General features: G+C 39.8%; 1 protein-coding gene across 32 annotated transcripts in view; it reads left to right on the top strand.

Moving 5' to 3' along the window:
- The window catches only part of ZBTB20 (zinc finger and BTB domain containing 20), a 761,796-nt gene that overhangs the window by 635,858 nt on the left and 105,807 nt on the right, over positions 1-20,131 (top strand). For 2 of the 32 annotated variants that reach the window (XM_034659575.1, XM_019804064.2), the window contains exon 1: positions 7,484-7,886. The exons of 29 other annotated variants lie outside the window; for them this stretch is intronic. The gene's annotated coding sequence lies outside the window, so the exon portion shown is untranslated. Of the gene's footprint in view, positions 1-7,483; positions 7,887-13,780; positions 14,378-20,131 lie in introns of those variants that run through there. One more of the 32 variants, XM_019804063.2, reaches the window with a different exon arrangement.

The following is a 20,131-nucleotide window of genomic DNA, read 5'->3' as shown; positions in this document are numbered from 1 at the left end:
GAGAGAGAGAAAGCATAAGCAGGGGTAGTGGCAGAGGGAGCGGGAGAAGCAGGCTCTCCACTGAGCAGAGAGCCTGACCTGGGGCTCAATCCCAGAACCCCAGGATCATGACCTGAGCCAAAGGCAGATGTTTAACTGCCTGAGCCACCCAGGCACCCCTTTAAAAAAAGTTTAAATTCTGATCTAGATAGTCCTTCCCACCTGTCAAAAATTATGTCTTTTCTGTTGAAAACTTTGTGAATAAAGAGCTGGCTTCCTGGAGCATCTTACTTATTTAAAAATATGGTATGGAAATGATGGAGATCTTGGGCCACTTTACTAAAACTGAATGTCACTGGGAATTGATAAAGAAGTGTGGTTCTGAATCCCAGAAGCCACAAGCCTTCATTGGCATATAGAATTCAGAGCTGTCACTAAATTTTGCTACCTGATGAATAGAAAGGTAGAGTTTCAAATCAAGAAATTCCGCACTTAGTTCCAGAAACTAATAACGTCAGTGGTTCCTCCATTCAGTACCTCATCCTTTACAAGTCTGCAGACTTCCAGCCTTCATTTTGTCTTGCAGAATTAGACCTGGCATCTTGAGCTTCTTGAATTTTTACTATTATTACTTCGGAGCCCAGCTAATGCAAAAAAGCAAGGCAATATCCCCAATACCTTGGTCTCAGGACACTCACGATCCAAATTAATGTTTCTTCCATAATGATAGTCCTGCAATTATAACATGTTTTCATATTCCTGATCTTATTAAGTCTTACATTAACCTTATGCATGGACAGGAGGCCTATTATTATTATTATCAACATCATCATTCCCATTTTATAGATGAGTATATAAACAGACTGAGAACATGATCTGTGGTCACATCGCGGGTGACAGAGCCGCAGTTATACTCAGGTGAGCAGGTGACCTCACTCATAGCACATGTTTTTCATCAGGCTTGCCAAGGCTCATAGATTTGCCCCATGACAGTGGTTCTTAGCCAGGCTTTAAAATTACCTAAAGGGATCTTTAAAACATAGGTACTGACATATCCACTTCTGAGTGTCTGATTTGCCCAAGAATTTATTTTTCCAACAATTTTCTAGGCAATGCTGATGTTGCCAAGGAGCACTGTTTTAGGAGTGCAGTTCTACCGAGTGGATACAGTTAACTGAAAGGCAATGATACATTAAGGCAAGATAGTCTTATATGAAGGAAGTTTATTTTGCATGATGCTGCCTCATTCTTTTCTCCATTTCTGACTCCACTGGGAAAGAGCAGAAGAAGTGGGGGGAGAGGAGCTGGTAAAATGTTCCTCACTGTATAGAATGAGCTTAAATCTTCTGGCACTTAAGAATTGAACAGCAGGGGCCCCTGGGTGGCTCAGTCGTTAAGCGTCTGCCTTCAGCTCAGGGTGTGATCCCGGTGTTCTGGGATCGAGCCCCACGTCAGGCTCCTCTGCTGGGGGGCCTGCTTCTTCCTCTCCCACTCCCCCTGCTTGTGTTCCCTCTCTTGCTGGCTGTCTCTCTCTCTCTGTCGAATAAAAAAAAAAAATCGTTAAAAAAAAAAAAAAAAAGAATTGAACAGGAAAACATTTCAGTTTGCTTCTAACTAGAACCTACTATTGTAGATTAACTTGAAGGTATGATTGCCAACCCAGCAATGAGGAGCCACTATAAAACTGGACATGGACAAATGTGATTAGATGGATCTGTAGACAACTAATCCATTAATCAACAATCTTTGGATGGATTTCTCCATGTCAACCTGGAAGGATGTTCTTAATGGCAAGAGAGAGAGAAACCCATTCTTGACCTATCCTAGGCAATATTTTTCTGATGGCTGGTTAGAAGTCCTTATATCACAGGCTCAGTTTGAGTCAACAAGGTAATACATCTGCTAAATATATATATTAAAATATATATGTAAAATATATAAATATATATTTAAAAATAAAAAAAGAAGAAGCTTGCCTTTTCTAGCTTCTGGAGGCCATCTGTACTCCTTGGCTCGTGACCCCTTCCACAAGTAATGCCTCTTGTCTCCGTCATCATATCTCCTACAACTAGCTCTCATCTTCCTGCCCCTCTCTTATATTAACCCCTGTGATTACATTTAGAGCCTACCTAGATAATACAGGATAATCTCCCCATCTAAGTATCCTTAATTTAACCGCATCTGCAAGACCCCTTTGCCATATAAGGTAACAGTCATAGTTTCTGGGGTTTAGTACATGGATATTTTTTTGTGGGGTCATTATTCAACCTACCATAATCCCTTCGTGATGTGTTTCTCGGACTGCATTAAGAATATGGTACTTCTTTCTCAGCATGAGTATTGAAGAGGTTCTTTAACAAAGAAGAGGGCATGATACCAGGAAACAGGAGAACTGCGTTCTAGTACTAGTTTTGCTTCCACCAAGTTGTGTGACCTTAAGCTCCTTTGACAAAATGTCTCTGGAGAATATTTCAGCTCTTCTCTGTAAACTGACAGAACCAGAGAATCTCCTAAATACTTCCTGTGTCTAAGCTTCTATGCTTCCTTAAATCTATCCACCTGTTTCTAGATGATATTTCAATTTAAAGGCAAGAGCTTGCTTACCATCTCTAATATTCAAAATAAATCTTGTTCACTTTTCTTTTGAATTCAAAACTTCACTTAAATTTGGAATTTAGAATGTGCTATCTGAGGACTTTTTGCTGGAAAAATCGTAGCGAGGCTAGCAAAATCACCAATGCAAGTGCTTTTTGCTAGTTAATTCTTAAATATCCTTAGCCAATAGCATTACTTTAGTCTAAGCACCAAATCACCAGTCTTGTACATACTGGACACATGAAGCACAGAAAGAATACATTGTAATTGCACATGAAGAGCTAAGAGAGAACAGTGGTTGCTGCCAGCTCTCCTGAGATACCGTCTACCACCATGGGCAGGTGCGATCCTGGGCAATACGTTAAATAAGCCAAGCAGAGTGTAAAGACCTTGTTCCAGAGATGTGCGTCTCAGGGCATGTATGACAAACCAGAGGACAGTCACTGAGTGACTGCCGTCATCATTACAGGGGCCAAAGAGGTGGCAAAGGGCTGGGGTTTTATTTTATTTTTTTAAATTTGTCTTCTTCTCGGATAAGGGTATGGAACGTAACGACTGATTCTCAAAAGGAAATAGGGCTAGTTTGATAGAAATCTATCTACAGCATTAGAGTCATCCCACAGACACCCATTTTAAATGATGATTTACGGAGGGCCACGAAGAATAATTTGGAGGAAGTTTCTAGGAAGGAAAGCTTTCAGAGCTGAACCAGAAAAGGTGCTTGAAAGTAAATCAAATTATGGCATACATTGAATTATGGCATTTATTATTATGTGCAGAGTATGCATGGAATTTTGAACTAAAAGCTGAAGAAGCAAAGGTCTAGAAACTCTCATGCATAGTAAATAAATTAACCCTTTAGTCTCTTACTTTCTACGCGCCCCATATTTGGTGACTTGTTCATACAAGTGTACACTGAAAAGGACTAATAAGCCTTGCCCTACCACGGGTACATTCAAGTATTTGTGCACATGATTCAAATACATGCCTGCAGGAGATTTTCTTCGGTCTCATGTAGACACAGTCGTTGTTTCAAAGACCAATAATTCTTTGGGGAAAAAAAGAAGGGCTGTGTGTGTTTATGACTGTCAAACTTTCCTAAGCTTATTAAGTTGAGATCCTTTGTCCTTTCCTTCTATAATTTGAAGATTATTCTAGTAATATGTTTGGTGAAGAAAAAACCTGCCAAATAAGTCAGGGTCTAATAACTGTATTAATGACTATTCTAAAACCCAAGAGTTCAGTATACTATACCATTCAGAACCTAGTGTTACTTTGTACTTTAAAGATCCATTTTTATTGCTTTTTTTTTTATGCTAGAAACTATATAGTATAAGGAAAGCAGCTTATCATGAACAGGTCATCAGCTTTTGAAATATCTGCCCATGAGAAAAAAAAAATATGATTGGAATCCTGTCACCAAAGAAATGGTTTAAAAATCTGTTTATTTCAGATATTAGCTTCAACTAGTTACCTGTATTTTGCAATGACTTCAGTTCTTTTGCCCATCCATTCATTTATTACATGACCACTATACAGTAATCATTCAGGGGAAAAAGAACATGCTCTATTGCTGTGCAAACCTTAAATATAACCCTATGTTTTTGTGTGTTCACATGCCTTTTTAAAGAGCACATTTGTGACAGGAAATGAAGAATGGCATAGTCGGGGAAAAATTAAAGAGACACGATGTAATTATCCGAACTGGAATTAAGCCAATTAATAACCCGTGTGCTAACACTACCCTCAAAGTGCTGAAAATGCCGTCAGATATTTAAATGCCCAGGGTGGTCATAGGCAGCAATCGTCACCTCATGCATTCTCAACACCACACAGGGACCTGGCTCACCCTGGCTCCCGAGGCAGGGCTGCCACCTCAAGTGAGCTGCCGGAGAGGTACAGGTACGGACTGTATAATCCGAGCACGACATTCTCTCCAGTGATCGTGCCCAGATTTCCACTTATTTTTTAATGAAATCAAAACACTGGTGTTCTATACACTCGCTCATTTATTCAACACGTATTTACTGAGTAAGACCTACCGTATCCCCGCCCAGCATCGTGGCTGAGGATACAAGCTTCAGAGTCAGATTGCCTGGATTTCCTCCCCAGCTGCACACTTACTAGCTGTGAGCTCTTGAGCACGTGACCTAACCCTTCTATTCCTCAGTTTCCTTTTCTATAAAGTGAGGCTTCCTAGTGCCTAATTCTTTGAGTTGCTGTGACACCAAAGTAGGACACAAATGTAAAGTACTTAGCAGAGTGCTTCACACAAATCGAGTACTCAGTAATATGTTGGTTATTATTATGAGCTGGGAAATATACTGATGTCTGGGTAGAAAGAGATCAGACAGTCCTCAGATGATCAAGTTCTAGAACTGTGGGAGTCTAAACTTGATAATCTCTACTGCCAACCCTTTTAATAGAAATCTGTATATTAGATCCTTGCTTTGCTATGAGTATCCCTGTCCTGAACCTACATGCTTTGAATATGACACATCATAGTATGCACTTCTATTTATTTACACCCTCATTTTATGCCTGCCTCAATAGGAATTACCATGTAATATCATCCGTGGACTTTACATCTGGTAGCTCATGTCATGCTCAAAAAAAACCTTATGGGATTAATATTATCGCCTTTTACAGATAGGGAAACTGAGGTTCTGAGAGTGGCCATGACTTCTGCAATGTTATAAAGGTCTGTTTCACTCCAAAGCTCATTCCCTTTTTCACCCAGTTCACCCAGCATGCATTTAATGAGCACCTCACTGCTCTGCTCTTGGCTCTTGCCTATGGGGGCTTTGAGACGCGCAGGAGGACCCACCAATGTCAAAAGCAATTGTCCCTCCTCCCCCTAAATCGACTGACTGTGGACCTTGTGTTTTAGACAGGTCCCAGCAGCCATTGTTAAAGCAGTTGATGTGCAAATAAGCTAAAGGACTCTGGCTATGGCTTCTCTCAGCTTACTGGCCCTCCAGTGGGCTCCCAGGTGCCTGACATTTCTTTCAGTTTTCTTCTTCCACCCTAAGTAGCGACATCGTCACTGAAGCGTGACTGAGAGGGAGTTTTCCTTTTTATATACACCATGATTCTGGTTTCAGGACAAGAGACTTAATCTCTCTAGTAACATCTGATGGCATTGCTCTCTTCATAAGCACCTCTTCCCCCCTTTAAAAAAAATGTACCTTCAATTATCTGTTGTCAAGAGGGAAATCCTGACTGAATATGATCATACATGTCCCCCCCAAAAAGATAGCATCAGATATGTGGGCAGATAATACTGTTTCCCCAAATTTCCTATTTTAGAAGCTCATTTCAATTGCAATATACAGGAAAAGTTGCCCACAGCTAATCTTCCAGGTAGCAAATCTAATCAGTGATTTAGAAGGGCATTGTAGGCTGAAAGCCTCAATCTCTTTCACCCACAGTGTGCCTATATTTTAAAAATGAGTTGTAGGACAGAACGACATCTTCCTACATGGTGATATATAGCAGATGATAAACATAGAGAGAATCTTGAACTGCAGGAGAGGTCTTTGTAGACGGATCCACTGGCCTTCTTTAGCTTGGAATGTGGCAGGACCAGCTCCACATTGCTGAGACAGGGCCTCTACAATGCTGTATTTTTCTGCTTTGCTCTGAGACTGAATTAAGACTTAAATCCCTATCCCTAAAATTCAAAATGGACCAGAATATATTTCCACGTAGCTGTTTAGACCTTTTAAAAACTGGAGGTTTGTGCACGAACTATAGTGATGGAAGGAGTCCTGTTCTGGGGACAGGGTGATAGCCATACCTGTTGGGCCAGGGTCTGTGAAGAAAGCTGGAGGTTAGCTGGTAGAACGGAAAGAGCACCAGCCTGGTGGGCGTCTGGGGCCCTGGGTTCCAGTGTCGACTTTGCTACTGCCTTTGTGATTTATTAGCCTGAGTCTCTGGGCCTCAGTTTCCTCGTCTGCTGAATGAGGGCATTGGGGAGATTGATCTCCGTGGCTTTTTCCGGCTCTGGTATTCTCTGGGTCTGCGAATCGCCTTCCGTGTCTGCCATAGTCTGCCTTGCCAGCTCTGTTTGTCACAAAGATTAATCCATTTTAACTGTACCTTAGAGTGCTCCCGGGAGAGAGGATGGATGGATTGTTTTGCACCTATTATTGCATCAGAACTTTTGCCTTTTTAGACGAGAGATCGTGCCGTGCCTAAAATCTGTCTGCCTGTCTGCCCACTGACTTTGTCTGTGCTAATCTCTTGCCACGGTGCCTCTTCTTCCAGCATCCATCTCCCTCCAAGATCTAGACTCGGCATCTGACTGTACCTGTCTTGTTCTCTGCAGCATCTGTCTGCTACACTCCTAGACCATCGTTAATAAACTTTCACACATTACACGCAGACCCTAATATGTTGGCACCTGAACATAAATATCTACCGTTCATAAAACTGGGGGGGAAACTCCATTTTTTAAAAACCTCTATCTAGTGCCATTTGTATTTGCACTTTTTGTTTAGTTGTAAGTTTTAATAGTTCCCCCTTTGAGGATTTGTCAGTACGAGCAGTATTGCTTATCAGAACACACCAACAGTCTTTTTGTAATATTCGCTTTTCCCCTTTGGTTCAGCCGAGCCTGCTGACAGATCATTCAAATTCAATTGTTTTATGTCTAAGCCGAACAGCTAATTAAAGTAGGGATGATTAACCTGACTGGCAGTGTCGCTCTCCCTCGCGCTCTCTCTCCCTCTCCCTTTCTCTCTCTCCCTCCCTCCTGTTCCAATCAGTCTTTTTCTCACACTCTCTCTCTCTCCTTCCGTGTCTCTCTCTCTCTTCCTCTCTCTCTCTCCCCCCCTCCCTCTCCCTCTCTCCCCCCTCTCTCTTCCTCTCTCAGTCTCTCTCTCCCTCCTTCGGTTGGTCTCTCTCTCTCTCTCTCTCTGTCTCTTGCTCTACTGTTTTTTTTTTTCCTCTCTCTCTCTCCTAAACGTGGTCTGCTTGCTGATGGCAGAATGGCACTCGGAGATTTGTGCATTGTGTCTGGTTTCCTACGGGCAGGCTGACCCAGTGCCTCCAGGGACTTATCAATAGACCACTCAGAAGAGACACAGACAGGAGAGAGGAGGAGGGGTGGGGGGAGAGAGAGAGAATCAATATCAAGAATAGAAGGAGCTCCGAAGCCATTTTTTTTTTAAAGAAGTATCGGGACTTGGGAGAGGGTGACAAAGAAGGTTTTTCAAAGAGGCAGTGGAGGAGGTTCTAATAAATTTGGAAGGAAACAGTTCCCTGTCTTGGGAAAAGGAGAACTCCTGACTGATTAGCATTCACACCAGGTATGAGATGTTCGCTACCCCTTATCACTGTGTCGCAACCGAGATGGAAAAGCCTTTTTTTTTTTTTTAAGGAGACTGAGGGAGCATGTATTTCGCTGTGTTTGTTGTTGGGGGGTAAGGGGGGTGGCGTGAGATCTGTGGGCATTTGTGTATGGGAGCAGAAAGAATGGAAACAGTACAACGGGGGGGTGGGAAAGAGTATGGAGTATGTTACTGTCTTCCCTGTCTTTGTGCACCCCTGGGGGGTTACCCAAGTTCATTTCTAGCAGGTGGATTTGGACGGGAGTTACTTAACGCTTGACCGCCAGTTTTGAAAAAAAAGAAAAAGAAAAAAAACGTTGCTTCCTATGTCTATTAAAGGAAGCTCCAATTTCTCTCTCTCTCTCTCTCTTCCCTTCTCTCTCTCTCCCCCCTCTCCCTCTCTCTCTCTCTCTCTCTCTCTCCCCCTCTGCCCCCCCATATCTCTTCCCCTCTCTCCCTCTCCCTCTCTCTTCTTTTTTTCCTCTTCTAACCAGACAGCGGGAGGGTTCCTGGCTCCCAGCCAGCCCAAAAGCCTCTAAGTGTTTTGCACTTGTTTCAGGGAGTAGCTGCCCGGGGATTTTTCAGCATTTTCACTAGAGAACAAAGAGTTCTTTACAAAGGGAAGGGGGGGGGGAAGTGAGCTTAATGTCTGATATATGTTTTTCTATTTTTATTAGTTTTTCGCCTAAAAAGAAAGAGACAGGAACAGAACATTCACTCTATAAAGACACAAAGACATTCAAAAGAAATCCAGTTATCTTTTCTCCCCATCACCCCAATATATATACATAAAAAATAAAAAGGAAAAAGACTAATGAAGTTGGATATGTTGCTCTTTTCTCCTCTTTTAATCTTTCTAAATCCAACTGTTCTTATGCTCACTCAATGCTATTTTTTTCTACTCACAATAAAAGTTGCTCCGGATGCATCTTCTGGGTCCCCAAAATCCTGTGCAGGAGAGAATGAGAGTACATCAAATAATCAGTGTCGTGGCGAGAACATCTTCTACTTTTGCCACTTGGGTAAAAAGTTAATTAAGAAATTTGGGCTCCCCAAATACCAATGGGGTGCATTAGTTCATCCAGCCTCCCAAGTTCATGCATCCATCTGTTTAAAAGGTACCGCCTGTGTCACTTGTCAGTTATTAAGAAAAGGTACTAAGGGAGCAGATACTTGTATTTTATTTTTGTTTCCATCTAATTACGTAAATGACAAAAAACCCCAGAGAGATTACTTGCCCTAACCATGATACACTAGTTCAAGCGAAATGTAGTCTAGACAGAGATTTTTCTATGATTCTGATTGCCATGTAGCTTTGTGTTCTCCACTTGATTTTTTGCCTATGCTTGTATATTTTTACCATGAATTTGTGTTTGTAGCAAACATTCCAGAATGCTTATCATTTTCAAATTAATGCTCTGACAAAAGGAAAAAGAAATCAGCATGTGAACTGTATGTGCAAAATGTACTAAACAATTCCATCGTTTTTAAATGGATTTATATCTTTATTCTAATATTCTTGAATTATAAACTCAAGAAAATGTTTTCTTTCTAAAAGTTCTCCCCCTAATGCATTTGTATCTCGATTGTCATTTGGAAATCTTAAGGTACATAACAGACATAAAACTGAACGAGGGGAAAAATGCAAAAGCACCAGAAAAATGCTTAAATATATATTATGTACAGTACCTAAGTACAGATAACTATTTTACTAAGTAAAAATGAGCTACAGCAGTTGTTTCAAAATTCAGGAACTCTTTTCTTCCTTTTCTTTTCTTTTTTTCCATTCACTGAAAATAAAATCTATTCCTGGCCCTGGGGAGAAAAACTGTAGGGAAAATACAGATATATACATTTTCCATATTTTTAGAATGCATTTATGTAACTGCTTCTTAAGAGTGTAACACATATCAGGGCAGAGTGTGATGTCTACTAGTCAGTAAACCCTTCTGGCTGGGAGGTGTGAGCGCCTTATGTTTGAAGTAACTTGATAACAAGGAGTCTTTTCGGGGAAACCTTGCTGTGTATGTGTTGCCTCAGTAATGACCCTCAGAGAAAAAAACAAGAGCTAGGTGGCCACTTGAACTCGCTGAAAGACATTCGATGTAGGGGAACTTTTGACAAATCCAAAATTTTTTAGGGTAGCTCCCTTCTTATAGTTGTGTGTTTTCTTCGGGAAAATTCTTGTATTGCCTCCAGACTTTTCTATCTTTTCGTAAAGATTTTTAATGCTCCTAATAGTGCTTTAGGAGAAAAGGATCTTTAAAAAGAAAGTCACCAAAATAAAAGAAACTCGGTCTTTAAAAAGTTTTATATTGAAGGCAGGAGCTTCCCCCCGCCCCTTTGGCTCGGTTCTGATTTTTTCCCCCTGAACTCTTTTGTTGCTGTGGGCTGTTGTGCTTACATTTTTGGTTTTTGTTTTGTTTTGGGTTTTTTTGCTTTTTTTTTTTTTTTTTTTTTTTTTTTGCTCAATTTTTTTATGTGACCAAGAGGGTCTATGGAAAGGGCAGAAGGGGTATGGTAAGAGGCTGTTACTGAAAGCTGCACTAGCCCCTCTTGATCCCAACTCAGGCAGCTCCTATCAGCTAGTTGTGCCGCCAAGAGTACAGTGAAAGGTGATAGCTGTCATTCTGGGATTCTTCGTGGATCTGACCTGAGAGTAACACATTCACAGTCGAGGAGAAAAGGGAAAAAAAATAGAGGAGGAGGAAAGAAAAGCTCTTTGAGCTGGAATACACTGGCCCTTTCTTCCTGTAGGCAATCCGCTCTAGTTCTTGGCGACGTGTCCTGCACTATCAGATATCATATGACTTTTTATTTAGATTCCTTTTCGGAGAATGGCCTGTTAGGACTCTGTTTGTTTTCTTTTATTTAATTTCCTTCTCCCCTCACCCGCTAGTTTGGTGTATCTGTGTGTGTGAGAGAGAGTGTGTGTGCGCGCATGCATATGTGTGTGCAATTTTTATCTTTGTTTTTGTTCTGTTGATCTGATGCTTTATTTAAGAACAAAGCTTTAATTATTTCAGTATACTGGTTTAATCATTTGCCAAAAAGAAACCTCATTCTAGGCTTTTTGGGGGGTCCATTTTTAAACACGTCCATTAACACAGGAGGCTAGAGATCCTAAATGCCTGCTGGTCGGCCCTTGGCCCACTCCCTCACCTTCACTTAACCCTCCCTTCATCAGCATGCAAGGCAGTGTGAGTTAGGAAACACCTGTGCTGAGTTCAGAGGGAAATAAAAGTAGAAGCAACTTCTTCAAATCTGTACTCCTAGTTTCACTTTAATAAACTTTTTTTTAATCGTTGGCTTTTTTTTTTTTTTTTTGGCACCCTCTGTTGAGTTTGAAAGCATCAGAGATCTTGAATGATGTTTCTGTGGAGCTTTTGTGAGGTCAGCTGAGCACCCCTGGAAAGTAGAGCAGGGTCTGAAAGTCATTCAGAGACTTCAGAATTAAGTGGGAGATTTCAATAAGATCTGTGAGATCTGTGGGCTGTGCAGGGTTCGGTGATAGATGGTGAAATGGAATACTTGGGGATCCTCAAGGAGGAGAAAGAGAGAAATTCCCAGGCAGGGGTAACACATGCGCTCCTGCTGCATGGAGTACTTTGAGAATCATAGTTAATCAAATTTTTATTTTGTGTGACTTGCAGTTTAGCCAATTGATATGCGTTGCCCTCCCTCCCATGTTTCCTGTATAAAACAGAGGAATTAAAATAACATTATTACAGGATTTCTCCTAAATTTTTGGTGTATTTCTTTTTCAGTTTTGGAGAGTTCAGATTTTAGTTAGCAAAAGAAAAATGTAACTTCTCTAGGTGTGTAAACGGTCGGTTGCCTATACGTTATTCTCATCATGACGTACCTTATCTATACATGACATGATATATCTTGTTTATATCAGGATTTTTTTTTATATAGTAACAAGCTAGACTGTTCTGAACCTTCAGATGACCATTATATTCTTTAAACCCATAGTTCTTAGTTCCTTGTTGCTTTCTCTAAAATGATTTTTCACAGACCTTAAATTTCTGATGCTAATCTCAGCCAGAGGTGAGTTCTGTTGAAACTTGGAGGGAAATTTATTCCACCCCTTTAAGAGTACCCAAAAGGGAAGGGGGAACTATTTTTCGTTCAACAAAAAATTTTAGAAGCCTTTTTTTCCCCAACGGAAAACTCCAAAACAGCTTTGTCTCAGAACGTTAAACTTGGCATGGATAAGAAATGTGAGTTTTGCTTTGTTTGAGGAAATTTGTTTTTGAAACAACAATGTTATAAATATTTTTAAATTGCCTGCTGAGCATGCGCTGTATCTGACTTTATTCATAGTTTTAAACACACACCAAAGTGCAGTCTTCTGAATGGCCACAGGTAAGGCTGTTGATTGGTATGATCTTTCTCAGAGCTACCTTCAGTGAGTCTACTCAGTTTTCCAGAAGGGAAAAGGGCGAGAGCTGAGTTTAGACCTGGACTCCCTTCTAAAACTCATAGAGCAAAAGTAGATTCCCCCAATAAGGCTTGCACATTATACTTAGGGTAAGTACTATTCAACTTTCCTTTCTTATAGGAGTCGCTTGCCTTAACTTTTCGGCTTAATAGTAGCAAAGTAAATGAGGAGAAAATTTATTCAATGAGGTATTTGACTGAAGGAGGAAATTTGCAGATTTTTAAGGGCATCTATTGTGCATAAATTTGGGGATACGAGAATTTGCCAGTGAAATGATAGCAGCTCTGTGCTTACAGAGCAAAGATGTGCTAGTCTGAACACGCCTGATCTCATCTGGAATCGAAAGCTAAATCTAGGTGGGCCTGTAATAATACCAGAAAAGGAACACATGTATCTTTTGTGCAACCTTTTTTTTCTTTCCTTTTTTTTTTTTTTTTTTAAAGCCAGGCTTCCAAAGGGAATGACAAAGAAGTAGATTCTCTTCTTAATAAGCAGTCATATTTTGTTTCTGGAGATATGTGTTTCCAGTTGTTTGGGGCTGTTTTGTTTTGTTGTTGCCACTGCTGTTGAAGTATATTCTTTCCTGTCAGTGATTGTTAACACTTTCCATTTTTCAGAAGGGCTTTATCTCCATTAACTCCGTTTGATGTTTCCTCACTTGGCTACCTTTCTCAAGTCTGCGATGACCCTCCCAAGCTTTGCAATTCTGATCGATTCTTGCCAGAATATATTTATTCATTAGCTGTTTGTTATAGTTATGCTGGAGATAATCTCGCTTTTCAGGCCTTTGTAACTAGTCAGACAAATTTCATTTTGAGGTGAAATTTCTCATACTTGTTCTTGACTCAGTACTGAACTTGTCTTGGAAAGGCTTAAAAAAATTAGCCGTTTTGTTGGGGGTTTTTTTGAGAACTAAATATTTTAATAAATGCAGAAGGATTATTTTACAAAATACATACTGATGTGCAATGTTTTTCCAATTTGTCTTTCTTTTCATGCTTTAAAACAGAACCTGAAAATTAAATGTATAAAAAAAAAGAGAAAAAAACCTGCCAGGTTAATGCTGATATTTTAAATGCCCAATTTAAAATAATTCAAAGTTTTGATTTCTATGCAGCGTATCACCTTTCAATGTCAGTCAGTAATACTTTGTGCAGATATACATATATATACACACATACACACACAGAGACACAACTCCACTTTATATTTATATTAATTTTATTTTTACATCAAAGAGGATTAGCAGTAATGCAAACTTTTATTAATTTATTATAGTCCATTTTTTATAATTTAGAAATGCAGTTAACTGTTGCCTCCCTCTGATTATTTAATATATGTATATACTTATTAATGTCTATTTGTATTCTAATAAGGCATCTTAATTTATAGAGTATTTTTATAAGTCTTTCACACTTGAATTTTATGCAGCTATATTAACGTTCGAGTTTATTCAGATGTGGTTTGCTTTGTTCCATATCTGTTACTATGTTAAAAAGTTTTTCACTTTCCCAATCTAGAAAGACTATGGCCATTTTTCCCTATATATGATTTCTATGTATCTTCAGTATTCTGAAGAAGAAACTTTCTAACCTTGTGATGTCCTGGAAAGCCTTCAAACAAGTGGGAGAAGTAATCTTTACCTTGTTACTCCCCACAACTCCTACAGTGTTTGCCTTCCCTGTACCACCCCTCACCACCAGCAACCCTGAAAAAAACAACAATAATAAACATGATATGATAATTTTTCTGATCACAGAACCAGGAAATACCAAAGAAAATTGTGGCATATGTAGGCAAATGCCAGGAGCTCCTCCAGTAAGATCAGCTGTTTTTGTACTTTTTTTTTTCTCTCCTGAATTTTGTTTGTGACTTTTTTGGCTTGCTGAAGCATATCCCCATAATCTTACGAAGCCACAGCAAATTCCCAATGCCACAACAACACTGTGCAGCTGGGGAGAGCCCAGAAGACCTGATCCTGGGTGGCTGCAGACTTCCCCAGCAATGATGCAAGGCAGGAGGAGTAAGTAGGCTATACTTCTCTTTGCTTTTTACCTGGGCTGCTCCGTGGGCCAGGTAGAGCGATTTTCTTTCTGTTGCTTTCCCCCTTAGCAATCTAGGGCTTTTCCTTCAGTAATCAATGGCTTCCTGCCTCTTTCCAAGGATGGTTTGTATAGCAAAGCATCCCATTTTTCTTTCATACTGAAACATAGAAAGCTTGGGAGATTGGGAAGGGTGAAGGAAAGGGGCTCAGAATATCTGGGAAATACTCAAAATGGCCTCGGAGTCAAAGCGGTTTGGGGGCTGTAACTTTTTCATCCTCTTCAGAGCCTCTAAGAGGTTGAAAGTAGTGAATGGGATAACTGTAGGGTGCAAACTATGAGCTAACTGATGCAGTAGATGGAGCTCTTCCCCCTAAGTCTGTATTTAAATTAACGTCCCACTCTAGTTTGTGGGGCTCTCTGTTTCAAGGTGTGTCTTTACTACGCATGTAAAATCAAGGGCCCAGAGAGCTGGAGAAGAGATTTCCTGGCACTTTTCAAAAGAGATGAAGCATTTGTTCTGAAACACAAAACACAGTGCAGGCAAGAAGTAAGACTGGGGTGGGAAATGAAGTTTACATATCTAAATTTCTCCCTATCTTTGTTGATAGTCCTAACTGTGGGGTTAAATCCTAACACTTCTTATACAAGTGATTATTCCTTTAAATGCAGAAAAATGTATGGAACATGTAGGATTTGGGCCGTGTTCATTACAGATCTTCCAGGCTATCTGAACTGTGCAGATCTCCTCTCATTTGATTCTGCAAAGGAATCTTAACACTGTAATGCAATTGTTTCATCCAATTAGTCTAGAGAACCTGGCTGAAATGTTACAAATTCTGAATTGTGACAGCGCAGAGGAGGGCAAAGCAGCTGTGTTAGTAAGGTGCCTTTATGGAAGCCAAAATATTTTCAGCAATAACTGAAAATAGATCTCCAGTATCTGCTTTAATATGGAAAGAACTACTTGTTTATTTCTTTCTAAATTAACTGAAATGAATAATTGCCATAAAATCCAAGTTGGTCTTGTTATTCTCAGCACCAATAGAATAAGTTCGATCGTGTGCCTCCCTGCTTCCAGATATGTATTCTGTATGTAGTAAATGATCTTCCTTAGTGAATGCCTGCTCACAGATTGGAGATATTACTGCATATCTCTTGTTAAATCTTGATAAGATCATTTGGCCAAAGTAGAACCAGGCTTGGCTTTAGTACCCAAAGAAATAGCATTTTTAAGGGACTTGGATTTCCTTTGCATAACACGTGTCTGAGTCCGATACGGTCCAGGAAAATAGAGGGGATGAGACAAAATTATTCCTAAGCAGCCGCCGTAGGCCAAACACTGAAACAGTGCCAACCTGGACCAATCAGGCCAGCTTCTCAGAAGATACACGCTTTTGTCGAACACTTACATGAAGAGAAAGAGGGAGGAAGCCCTTGAAATTGCATTCGTATGAATGATTCCTCACTAATTTCAATAAAGTCCATGGTAATAATTTCACAATTTTTAGTCTTTTGTGCAGTAGAAAATGTGAGCTTTCTTGTCCAGCTAAGGATCTCTAAAGGTTGTACTCTGACATCTTTTGAACAGAACTATCCTTTTGAATTTAAGCAAGTGAAAAACTTCTCACAGAGAGCAAAGAGTAAAATTGATGGAAACTCAAAATCAATTCCAAACCCATTTCTGGCATGATGAGAATAACATTTGTGCTGTGTTTAAAGCAGTTTAAAACAAGAAAATGATAAAATGATCAATATACTTAAAGCCAAAAATAACCAGGAGAGAACGATCTGTAATCCATTCCCATTCCTGAAACCCTCACTTTTGATCGAACATGAAAATAAACGAATATATCTTTTATAAGGTGGCATTGTCAGCCTTATAATATAAAGCAATGATGAGATGCCAAGCTTTCAAGTTTATTAGGCTATGTTTTCAGAGTTCAGCCAAATTCCTAGATTTAAACTATTGTGGATTTATTTATTTGTGCATACCCTGACCCCGACCGTAGAAAGAGCAAAGTTGAGGAATATATAGAATGTCACAGTGAACCACATTGCTACTTCACAGTCTATGTACTCTATTTATTTAAAAAAAAAGTTTAAGCCACAGCAAAAAAGAATATTTTCAGCTCTATCTAAAAATTGGTGAATTAGTCAATGTGGAACAAGCTAGAGATTTCTTTAAAAATACCTGACTCTCGACGAGTTTACTAAATTCAACAGACACATAAATACAAATCATGCATATTTTATGTGCTTTAATAGACTGAAAGACTAAGTTCACACTAATAAATTTTGGACCTGTGTATTCAAGGTCAGTGAAATGCCACTGTCCAGGTTTACAAAAACCTTTCTAAATATAAGATTTTGCCCCACTGAATAATTTTCTACCAATTTTCCAGAGTTATTTGACTGGCTAGTTATATATTGATCAGATAAAATAAATTGTCTTTCTGGATGAAGAAGCCCTAGCTGAAAAAATTAAAATGACAACAAATTGCATAAGCACGTTTAATCCCGTTGACCTAGGGTGCAGTAGAAATGATGATAATTCTAAATGAGCACTGTGACGAATGTCACTACAAAGAAGCATGTATGATTACATCAGTAAGGATGAACTCAACGGGCAAGGTTAGGAGGGTAAGACACAGGAACTGTGACAGAGTGGGGACTAGTGATTAAAGTTACTGGAGATGTTTCTAGCCTGTGGCTGGCTGGAAAATTAACATCCCGAAAAAAAAGAATCGGTCAGTTTTATAAGTAGATAGGAAGGCAATACTTTCTCCTATAGGATATAATTAACTGAAGAATTCACCTTTGCTGAGAATTTTAACAACCTCCTAAAGCTTCGGCTGTCCGGTGTGTTACTAGTTGTAAAGAGCTGTTGTGCACGTCTGCTTAAAGATTCATATAAGTGTAATTGTTATAGCAACTTGTTATGCTATTGTTTGAAGTTGAAAAGCTCTGCCTTAAGTGTCGACAAAGCAAATGTCAGCATCATAGAATCATAATCATTGCATCTTAGAGCTTGAAGGCGACTTAGATATCTCAATGTGGGAGAGTGAGTTAGCAAACTCTCCAGAAAAAAATACCGAATACCTGGTTGCAGCACCCTGTAGACTTTGAGAAAAAAAAAATTTTATGTATTACAATGACTTATATTTGGAAAACAATTGAAAAGGAAAGCTTAAGAAAATAGAGAAAGGAAAGCTCCACAAATTCATCTTGACTAGTGGTGCTGTACAGTGCGTTCTGTGAACCAGGGATCTAACTAGAGGAGAGTGAAAAAAAATTCAGAAAAGCATAAGGTTTTATTTTCATCAAAAGGGACAGGGGGGTTAACAGATTAAGAAATGCTATTTGGGCTGAAACCATGTACTTTGCTGATGAGAAAATTTAAACAGAGAAGTGACAAAACTTTCTCAAGATGAGAAAGGTAAAATGTATTAGAACTCAGGCTTTCTAGCTACTGCCCCTATACCACATCCTGACCCCTAACACAATTTTTATAAAAATAAAAAGTAGATGATATTCCAGAAGTAATTGAGGAAAACAACAAAGGAACTTAGCCTTTCGGGTTCCTACTGCTGTACCAATAATCTTACCTTAATGGGGCAGGGAGGGGCAAATACAAATGCTAAGGATCAGGCATTCTGGGGAATAAAAGAAAATGTACCCAGATCTTGCACCCCTTGGACACCCCCTGCTGTTAACACTGTTCTCCTCACACTCATATCTCCTCTGGGGTAACTCAGGGTAACTTCGTATTTCATTTCTCTTCTTCCGTCTGCCCCCACCAAAAGAGAGAGAGGGGGAAAGACGAAAGAGAAAAAGAAAGAAAGAAAGAAAGAAAGAAAGAAAGAAAGAAAGAAAGAAAAAGGGAGGGATGGAGGGGAAGGGAAGGAAGGGGAACGGAAGGAAGGAAGAGAAGGAAGGAAGGGAGGGAAAAGAGAAGCAGAAAAGAAGAGAAGAGAAAAGAAAAGAAGGAGAAAGGAAAAAATTATGAGAAATTGCAGTCAGATTTTTTGGAAAGAAGTCCTTCTTCCTAGAAATCTTTTTGTACAAATGGGTGTATCTTACTATCTTATAGAGTCTGAATTCTAACCAGAGGCTGCTGAGACAACCAGTTTAAACGCATTACAGACCAGGCTACTCCTTGTTTCCTAAGCACACGCCACATTTTCACATCCCTGTTTCTTTTCTCCTGGTGTTCTTTATTTCTACAATCCTCTATCTTTTAATGGCTCTTTTCATATTCTGTCTTACAGATTAGTCATCTGTGTATTTATCTGTAAGGGAGGGAACAGGTCTATGTAATTTGGGGCACTGCACTTAATTTCACTGGGCCTCACTATCCACATCTGTAAATAGGAAAATGGTAACTACCTTGCTGAAATATTGTAAGAATTTCATGAAATGGAGTGTACAACGTGCTTGGCACAAAGACTAGCATGTGGCCATCATTCAATATCCTTGTTGTTGTTACTGCTACTATTATTAATATTCCCTTGTCTGTAGTTCTTTCCCAACAACATTCTTCTTGGGGTCATAGGCTGATCTCATTGAGTTCATGATCTCCTCAAGCAACAAACACAAACACAATGACTTTTCCGTAATAGGAACTGAATAAAAATATATTGAACTTTCTTGTGCAAGTTCATACGGTCTATTACTTCCTTACGGAGACCTTACATTGTTTCCTGGGAGTTTAGAATAGTGGCTGCTTGTGGCCAGTGCCACATTCTCTTTCAGGTTCCCCACCGACCCCCCCACCACCACTTAGGATTGCTCTTCGCAGCATCCCCAGAAGTGTCAGCTTATAGTTCTAGTTCATGTGATTAATGAGCTTGTTAGACTTCTGTCTGTAGCCTGAACTAGAAACTTTCACTTTGGAGAGCAGGTCAAGATATCGAATTTAATTTTAGTTGCATCTGTTATAAGCCAATTGTGTATTCATTACATTTATAGATTCCCTCTCCAGCCATATATTTTCATGGCTGTTGAGAGCACCTGAATCTGTGTTGAATGTCCTTAGATTTTACTTTGGGGACCTGAAAATGAGGCAGTGAGACAATTTTGATAGCTAGCTATCATCTTTGGCATTTTTTCCCTTTATGTCTATTCTGGTCTGTTTGAAGAAGAAGGCACGTATAGGGCTTTTTATCTAACTTGAGTATGGCATGGTAATTCTGTATGAATGATGGCTATGGTCAGTGCAGTTCATCTACACGTTTCTGTTTGTCCTGGCATGCAACCACATTCTGTGGAAAGGGGAAACTTTTGAAAAATGGAAGTGAGAAAAAAACTTGAGACAGGTCAGGGTAGAGACCCAGCATTAAACGCACAGGTTCAGCTGTAGTGCCACGGCATGCAAGGTGGACCCCGGGTGTGTACGGACTTACTGGTCCTTTGAGGTTACAGCGAATCATGAGAACGTTTTGAAGGAGCAGATCACGTGACCATGGCCGAGGAGAGAATGACAGCAGGGTATGCTCAAGTCAGAAAGAATGTTGCATCCTACACAGCCAAAAGTTCCATTTCTTTGCCAGTGTGCTGGTATTCAGCAGGGGAAAGGGTCGCATTTAGTAGAACTGGTAATTCAATAAAGGTTCTGACTTTGCCAGAGTAATGGTGTTGGCATCAAGAGAAGAAAGTTTTGCAGATTTCTGTGTGTGCACTTGCTGTTACTGGTGTTCCTGGTGGGTGGCTGAATCATCCTGATGGTATTCAAC

This window comes from Ailuropoda melanoleuca, chromosome 1 (genome assembly GCF_002007445.2).
Source record: "Ailuropoda melanoleuca isolate Jingjing chromosome 1, ASM200744v2, whole genome shotgun sequence".
Classification (NCBI taxonomy): domain Eukaryota; kingdom Metazoa; phylum Chordata; class Mammalia; order Carnivora; family Ursidae; genus Ailuropoda; species Ailuropoda melanoleuca.
This window is presented reverse-complemented; position numbering and strand designations above follow the sequence as displayed.